The sequence below is a fragment of the Babylonia areolata genome, chromosome 31, assembly GCF_041734735.1.
Source record: "Babylonia areolata isolate BAREFJ2019XMU chromosome 31, ASM4173473v1, whole genome shotgun sequence".
Taxonomy (NCBI): domain Eukaryota; kingdom Metazoa; phylum Mollusca; class Gastropoda; order Neogastropoda; family Buccinidae; genus Babylonia; species Babylonia areolata.
In genome coordinates, this window is record NC_134906.1 from 3,778,848 (window position 1) to 3,786,347 (window position 7,500).

At 46.0% G+C, this 7,500-nt stretch overlaps 1 protein-coding gene across 1 annotated transcript in view; it reads left to right on the forward strand.

The window, feature by feature from the left end:
* The window catches only part of LOC143276155 (band 7 protein AGAP004871-like), a 65,844-nt gene that overhangs the window by 20,114 nt on the left and 38,230 nt on the right, over positions 1-7,500 (forward strand). The window lies entirely within an intron of this gene.

A 7,500-nucleotide genomic window follows, 5' to 3' on the forward strand; every position in this document is an offset into this window, starting at 1 on the left:
TAAACTGATGTAGAATAGCAAGGACATATTGAAAGTATAGTTCATTTCCTTCAAATATGTGTGTGTTATTGTAAACTGATGTAGATTAGCAAAGACATATTGAAAGTATAGTTCATTTCCTTCAAATATGTGTGTGCTGTTGTAAACTGATGTAGATTAGCAAGGACAGATTGGAAGAATAGTCCATGCTTAAAATCTTAATTATTGAATTGAAAATATATACGTTTTGAGGTCTTCTGAGTTCTATTTCTCTTCTCCTTTCGCTTTATTTTCCTTTCGTTGCCTTGTTTTATTGATGTTATCATTCTGTCTGTCTATCTTATCTGTCTATCTGGAGAGGGAGAGACAGAGACAGAGAGAGAGAGAGAGAGTGAGGTTTCATAATTGCATTCAGCCATTCTCTCTACCTCTGTGTTCTCTCTCTCTTCTCTCTCTGTCTCTTCCTTCTATCTCCCTTCTCTTCTCTCTCTCTCTCTCTCTCTCTCTCTCTCTCTCTCTCTCTCCTTTCTCTCTTCTCTCTCTCTTCTCTCTCTCTCTCTCTCGCTCCCCTCTCTCTTCTCTCTCTCTTCTCTCTCATTTCTCTCTGCCGCTGATTCTTTCCCTTCTCTCTCTCTCTCTCTCTCTCTCTCTCTCTCTCTGTTGTTGTTGTTTTGGTTTTTTGCTGATATCTTTCTGGTCAATAGTTCTATGTTCATGTATTCTTTTGATGTAGCCCAACCCTACACACCTCTCTTTTTTCCTGTCTCTTTGATATCCCCAGGATTGGGAGGAACAATGCATGTGTATTTGCTTATTTCATTACGATGGTAAAATAAATTTTCGTTTTGTCTCTGTCTCTGTCTCTATCTCTATCTCTCTTTCCATTTCTCTTTCTCTGTCTCTCTCTCTTTCTCTCTCTCTCTCTTCTCTCTCTCTCCCTCCCTCTCTCTCCCCCTCTCTCTCTTTCCCTCTCTCTCCCCCTCTCTCTCTGTCTCTTTCTCTCTCCCTCTCTCTTCTCTCCCCCCTCTCTCTCCCTTTCTCTCTCTCCCTCCCCTTCCTCTCTCTGTTCTCTCCCTCTCCCCCCTCTCCTCTCCTTCTCTCTCCTCTCCCTCTCTCTCTCTCCCCTCTCTCTGCCCCCCCCCTCTCTACCTCTCTTCTCTCCATTCTCTCTCTCTCCCTTTCTCTCTCTCCCTTTCTCCCCCCCTCTCTCTCTCACCCCTCTCTATCTCTCCATTTCTCTGTTTTACCCTTTTCCCTCTTCGATATTGATTTCAGCTTTTTCCTCTTTCAGTCGATTCTTTGTTATTGTTTTTTCCATACTTTTCTTGTTCTTCTTTTTTAAATTTCGCTCTCTCTCTTTTCTCAGGATAAATACGTTGCTGGGTTGTTTCCAGAGAAATCATGTAACTGCTGGTCTTTTCGTATTTGTGTGTGCGCGTGCGTGCTTGCGCGAGCATGTGTGTGTGTCTGTGTGTTTATGATAAAATATTTATATTTATATGTGTGTGTGAACGTGCGGTTTTCGCGTGTTCGGGCGTTCCGGATGGATGAAAGCTTGTTACGCCTTGTGTTTGCTGCATTGTATTGATCTGTTGAAACCTAGTTACTTTTGCTAACATCGTGCTTGTGTGTGTGTGTGTGTGTGTGTGTGTGTGTGTGTGTGTGTGTGTGTGTGTGTGTGTTTTATGTTTTTTAATGCAAACATACAGCAGCCGAGCATCGTTTGATATCGACGTCCATGCCAACTGTTGGTGTACTGTAGAAACCGGTAAAAAAAAAAAATCCACATAGCCTCGGGCTGTCCACCCCCCTTTGAGTTTTAAGTTTCAGGGAGGTGTTAAAGCATGCAGACTGATCCATACACGCTACACCATCTCTGCTAAAAAAAAAAAAAAAAGGGAAAAGAAAAGAAAAGAAAAAGAAAAGGATAAGTAAAAGAGCAGATACTTTTATTCGTCGCATAGATCCAACGCAACGATCAGGCCTTCAGGCCTACCTTATATATTTATATATATATGATAGTCAGTCGTGTCCGTCTATGACCATCAGAACAGCAGAGGAGGCAACTGCTGTTCCGACTATTTGGGCTAGAATTTGATTATAGTGGAGAGTGTCTTGCCCAAGTACATCCCCACTCTTAGATTTATGTAAATCATTAACACTGAAATCGAGAAGGCAGCGAAAGGCGCACCCTTCCCCCCACACGCGCACACATTGACTGACACCTGTGTGCAAGTGCGCGTGTGCGCGCGCACACATACACATACATACACACACACACACTCTCTCTCTCTCTCCCTCCCTCTCTCTCTCTCTCTCTCTCTCACTCTCTCTCACACACACACACCCTCTCTCTCACACACTCTCTCTCTCTCTCTCTCTCTCTCTCTCTCTCTCTCTCACACACACACACACACACACAAGCGCGCGCGCAAACACCACCTTCTATCAACATGATACACCCTTGGTATTAATCGAGCGCTACTCCAGTGGTAATGCACCACACTAGTAAGCACGTGGCCATTAGTTCAAGTCTATAGTATTATACATCCCCCACCCCACCCCACCCCACCCGCTCTTTGCTACTTTTTGTTGTCTGCAAGTTTATTTGTTTCGTACTGCCATTATGAACTTTACGACACAATGTTGCCAGTAACAATTCTTTCGCTGCCGTGGGTTCTTTCAGTGCAATCAGCACACGGGACCTCGGTTTATCGTCTCATCCGAAAGATTAGCACCCAGGTCTAATGGAGGCGGTGGCGGAGGGAGGGTGTAAAAATTCTGGGGCCGGGTTGTATGAGGCGACCTTTGCAGAGCTAAGTTTGCTTAGCGTAAAGAATGTTCCTAAGTGTATGGAAGTTAACGTGGAGCTGGGGACATTCTTAATTGACGACGCCCAAATTCAGCGCTGCGTATGCAACCCAATCCTGATCTGTACACACGAGACTCGAACCTTGGACCCTCGATTCCTACACGCGCGCATCACCACTAAGCCACCGTTCAAATTGAATCAGTCTTCCTGCCTAACCTGTCTGTTTGTCGGTCATCGAATTAAGTGGGCCGGTTCTGAAAACGCCGGATGGCCCCAACCCCAAAAGACCCCGCACCTCCGTTGTTTGGTATAATTGGCTCCGTGCATGGTATTGCCGGTGGGAGAGCCTTAGTCTGCACCCTCCCTGGTGTATTTCACCCCGGCGTCATTCAGGGTTTTGTCTTGAATGACACCCCTCCCCGGCGTCATTTGTCACTGGTCAAGATCGACTCCCCCCCCCCCCCCCACCCCCCATTCCCCCCAGTGGAAAGTACCCATATTCTACAGGTTTAATCAAACTGTTGAGAAAGGAAAGTGGGTCGTTGTGGTTTTGCCTTTACCCCTCCCCCCCCCCCCCCCCACCCCAACCCTCCGTCCCCACCAACGTCTTCTCTCTATTACAACTCTAACTCTTTCTTTCAAAGGTGTTTGTGTGTTGAGGAGGGGGGGGTGGGGGGGGGGGGAGGGGAGAACTTGATCAGTACAACTAGTGGAATCTGACGGGTGTCAATCTGGATTAAAATTAAATGCCATCTTCCCCTCCCTGCCCCTTCATTGAAAATTAATGTCAGATTGATAGGGAATTGATGTTTGGTGCATATCTGTTATGCATGTGTGGGTGTATGTGTGAATGTGTGTCTTCATGTTTTACATTTATTTGCTTATTTATCATCATTGTTGTCTTATTTATTTATTTATTATTATTGTTATTTTATTATTATTATCATTACTACTACCTTTTTTATATATAATTATTATTTATTTGTTTATTAATTTATTTATTTATGTAAGCTTATCTATTATTTATTCACCTTTTTTTTTCTCAAGGCCTGACTAAGCGCGTTAGGTTACGCTGCTGGTCAGGCATCTGCCTGGCAGATGTGGTGTAGCGTATATGGATTTGTCCGAACGCAGTGACGCCTCCTTGAGCTACTGAAACTGAAACTGATAGGGAAGAGGTTCAGGTACAACTGGGCTAAATTTACACACCCCGTCCACCGGGTCATTTCAAGCTGATCTCCATTTGGAGCGGGGTAAAATTTAAATGGGGAAGGGGTTTAGTTTGACCAGCTGCACTTTACCCCCGAGGGTCGGTCATTAACAGACCCCGAGGTTACTCTGTGCAGAGTACGGGGGTTTGGTAACAGACAAGAAACAAAAGAAGGGTTAAAGATAAAACACACACACACACACACACACACACACACACACACACACACACACTCATACACACACACACACACACACACACACATACACACACACACACACACACACACACACACAGAGAGAGAGAGAGAGAGTGTGTGTGTGTGTATGTGTGTGTGTGTGTGTGTGGATAGTTTAAATAGTACATAATTGATATTGAGAGAAACAGATGATAAAACCACAACACACACACACACACACACACACACACACACACACACACACACACACACACACACACACACACACACACACACTTTCCTTTCTCAACAGCTTGATTAAACCTGTAGAATATGGGTACTTCAGTCTAATATCATCATCTTAGATGAACAGACTATAAATAAATAAACGAACAAGAAACAGATGAAGCGATGAGAAGGAGGACAAGAGAGGGAGACAGAGCCAGGGTAAAAACATATCGGAGTACGAATAGGCTGCTAGCTGAACCAGCTGGGAATATTGGGGGTTTTTTTAGAAAAGAAAAGAAAAAAAAGAAAAAAACCACGGACAGAGCTGCCTCGTCTCATTACCGGCGTCGTTCAGCTTCAGTTCTTTCTTTTCCCCCACACCTCCTCTCTTTCTCCTCTCTTCTCTTTCCCTCACCCCCCCCCCCCCACCCCCCCACCCCTCTCCCCTCTCCCCCTCCCTCTTGCTTTAAAAGTCTTGTTCCAGTCTGCTACCTTGTTCCCTTTGCGACGGGCGCAATAGCCGAGTGGTTAAAGCGTTGGACTGTCAATCTGAGTGTCCCGGGTTCGAATCACGGTGACGGCGCCTGGTGGGTAAAGGGTGGAGATTTTTACGATCTCCCAGGTCAACATATATGCAGACCTGCTAGTGCCTGAACCCCCTTCGTGTGTATATGCAAGCAGAAGATCAAATATGCACGTTAAAAATCCTGTAATCCATGTCAGCGTTCGGTGGGTTATGGAAACAAAAACATACCCAGCATGCACACCCCCGAAAACGGAGTATGGCTGCCTACATGGCGGGGTAAAAACGGTCATACACGTAAAAGCCCACTCGTGTGCATACGAGTGAACGCAGAAGAAGAAGTTCCCTTTGCGTGTCCTGAATTCTCTTGTCCGTGTCTCTGTCCCTCTCGCCATTGACTCTCTCTCTGCCTCTCTCTCTCTCCCTCTCTGTGTCTCTCCCTCTCTCTTTCTCACCATCTACTCCCTTCCCTCTCTCCCTCCCTCTCTCTTTCTCTCCATCTCCCCCCTTCCGTCTCTCACTCTCTCTTTCTCTTCATTTCCCCCGTTCTCTCACTCTCTCTTTCTCTTCATCTTCTCCCTTCTGTCTCTCTCTGTGTCTCTCTGTCTCTCTGCCTCTCTCTCTCTATGTCTGTCTCTCTCTGTGTCTGTCTCTGTCTCTCTCTCTGTCTCTGTCTCTCTCTCTGCCTCTCTCTCTCTGTTTCTCTCTCTCTCTCTCTCTCTCTCTCTCTCTCTCTCTCTCTCTGTCCCGCTCTGTTTGCCAATATATCTCCTTATCTGTCGGTGTGCCTGGGTCTTTCTATCCCCCCCCCCATGTCTGTCTCTCTGTCTCATTCTGTATCTCTGTCTCTCTCTCTCTGTCTCTGTCTCTCTCTCTCTCTCAACCCTCCTTATCACCACCACCATAACTCCCCTCACCCCCTCTCTCTCTCGCCCCATTTCATTATGGTACCCCCCTGCTCCCACCCACTCACCGCCACTGTCCACCCACCTTTCTGTTACCTCTCCCTTTTTGGCGTCTTCTCTTGTTCTGTTTCTTGTTCTGTTGTCTTCAACTTGTCTTTCTCGTCTCTTATCAACTCCGGTATCTCAGACCTGAGGCTTGACAATACTCGTCTGTTTCACATGACTTATAATTGATTATAGTTTCTGTCTGATGTTGTTCATTTGACCCATTAATTTTGTTCAATGAATCCTCATTTGCGTCAGTTGAACGCAAATTTATTATTGTGCATTTTTTAGTCTTCGTTTCAGCTGTGCAATTCAACTGCTGTCGGATAACACACTGTTTCTGATGACGATTTCTTTTCATAAACTATTGTGTTAGGGAATACTCTAGGCTTAGCCAGCATGTCTTTGGCGCGTCGGTCAGACATTTGTTGCTCTGTTGTCGCTTTTTTTTGGGGGGGTGTGGGGGGTGGGATGGGGGTTGGTTCTATAGCAGATTTGGTGTAGCGTGTATGGACCAGTCCCCGCATTTTGACGCCTCCTTGAAACAGAAACTTCGCACCACCCTCCCCACCCCAACCCCCCAACCCACCTCCCCTTGCCCCCTTCCCCCATCCTCTGTTACCAGTCTCTTTCCTTTTCCTGTTCGATTGTACACACTGCGTTTGTATTTAAAAATCGATTTGTCTTCTTCTTCTCCTTCTCCTTCTTCTTCTTCTGCTCCTCCTCCTCCTCCTCCTCTCCTTCTTCTTCTTCTGCTCCTCCTCCTGCTCTTCTTCTTCTTCTTCTCCTCCTCCTCTTCTTCTTCTTCTTCTGCTCCTCCTCCTGCTCTTCTTCTTCTTCTTCTTCTTCTTCTTCTTCTTCTCCTCCTCCTTCTTCTGCTCCTCCTTCTTCTGCTCCTCCTACCCCTCTTCTTCTTCTTCTTCTTCTTCTTCTTCTTCTTCTTCTTAATCTATGATTTTTTTTTAATAAGCGTAAACTCATGTGGCCCATTTGTATGCCGGGACGAAAAAACAACAACAAAAAACAAACAAACAAACAAACAAACGGATATTGAGGTGATGTGTTGCGGATTGAGGGAGCCTTGCGGGCGCCACTTGCAGAGTAGAGATGTGTTTGAGGAAGGCGTTAACTCACTCAGTACGGCCAGTCCTCTCTTCTCCTCTACACAGACCCCTCGGATGTCCAGTGGGTGTCTGAATGACCCAACCTTCAGCTTCCGTCGTCAGAATCGTGGTATTCTTTGTCAACATTCACGTCTTCAGTATTAGAGCTTTTCGCTTGCAATATTTTGATGATGGTAATTGGGGTGAAACGCTGTTAACGTCGTCTCTTTCGCCGTTCGTATGGAGAGAGTTAAGCACTGCTCCGGAGCCTGTGTGATTTATCGCTGGACACGGAGCGGTGGCTTAACTCTCTCCATACGAACGGCGAAAGAGACGACGTCAACAGCGTTTCACCCCAATTACCATCATCAAAATATTGCAAGCGAAGACGTGAATGTTGACAACGAATACCACAATTCTGACGACGGAAGCTAAAGGTTGGGTCATTCAGACACCCACTGGACATCCGAGGGGTCTGTGTGGAGGAGAAGAGAGGACTGGCCGTACTGAGTGAGTT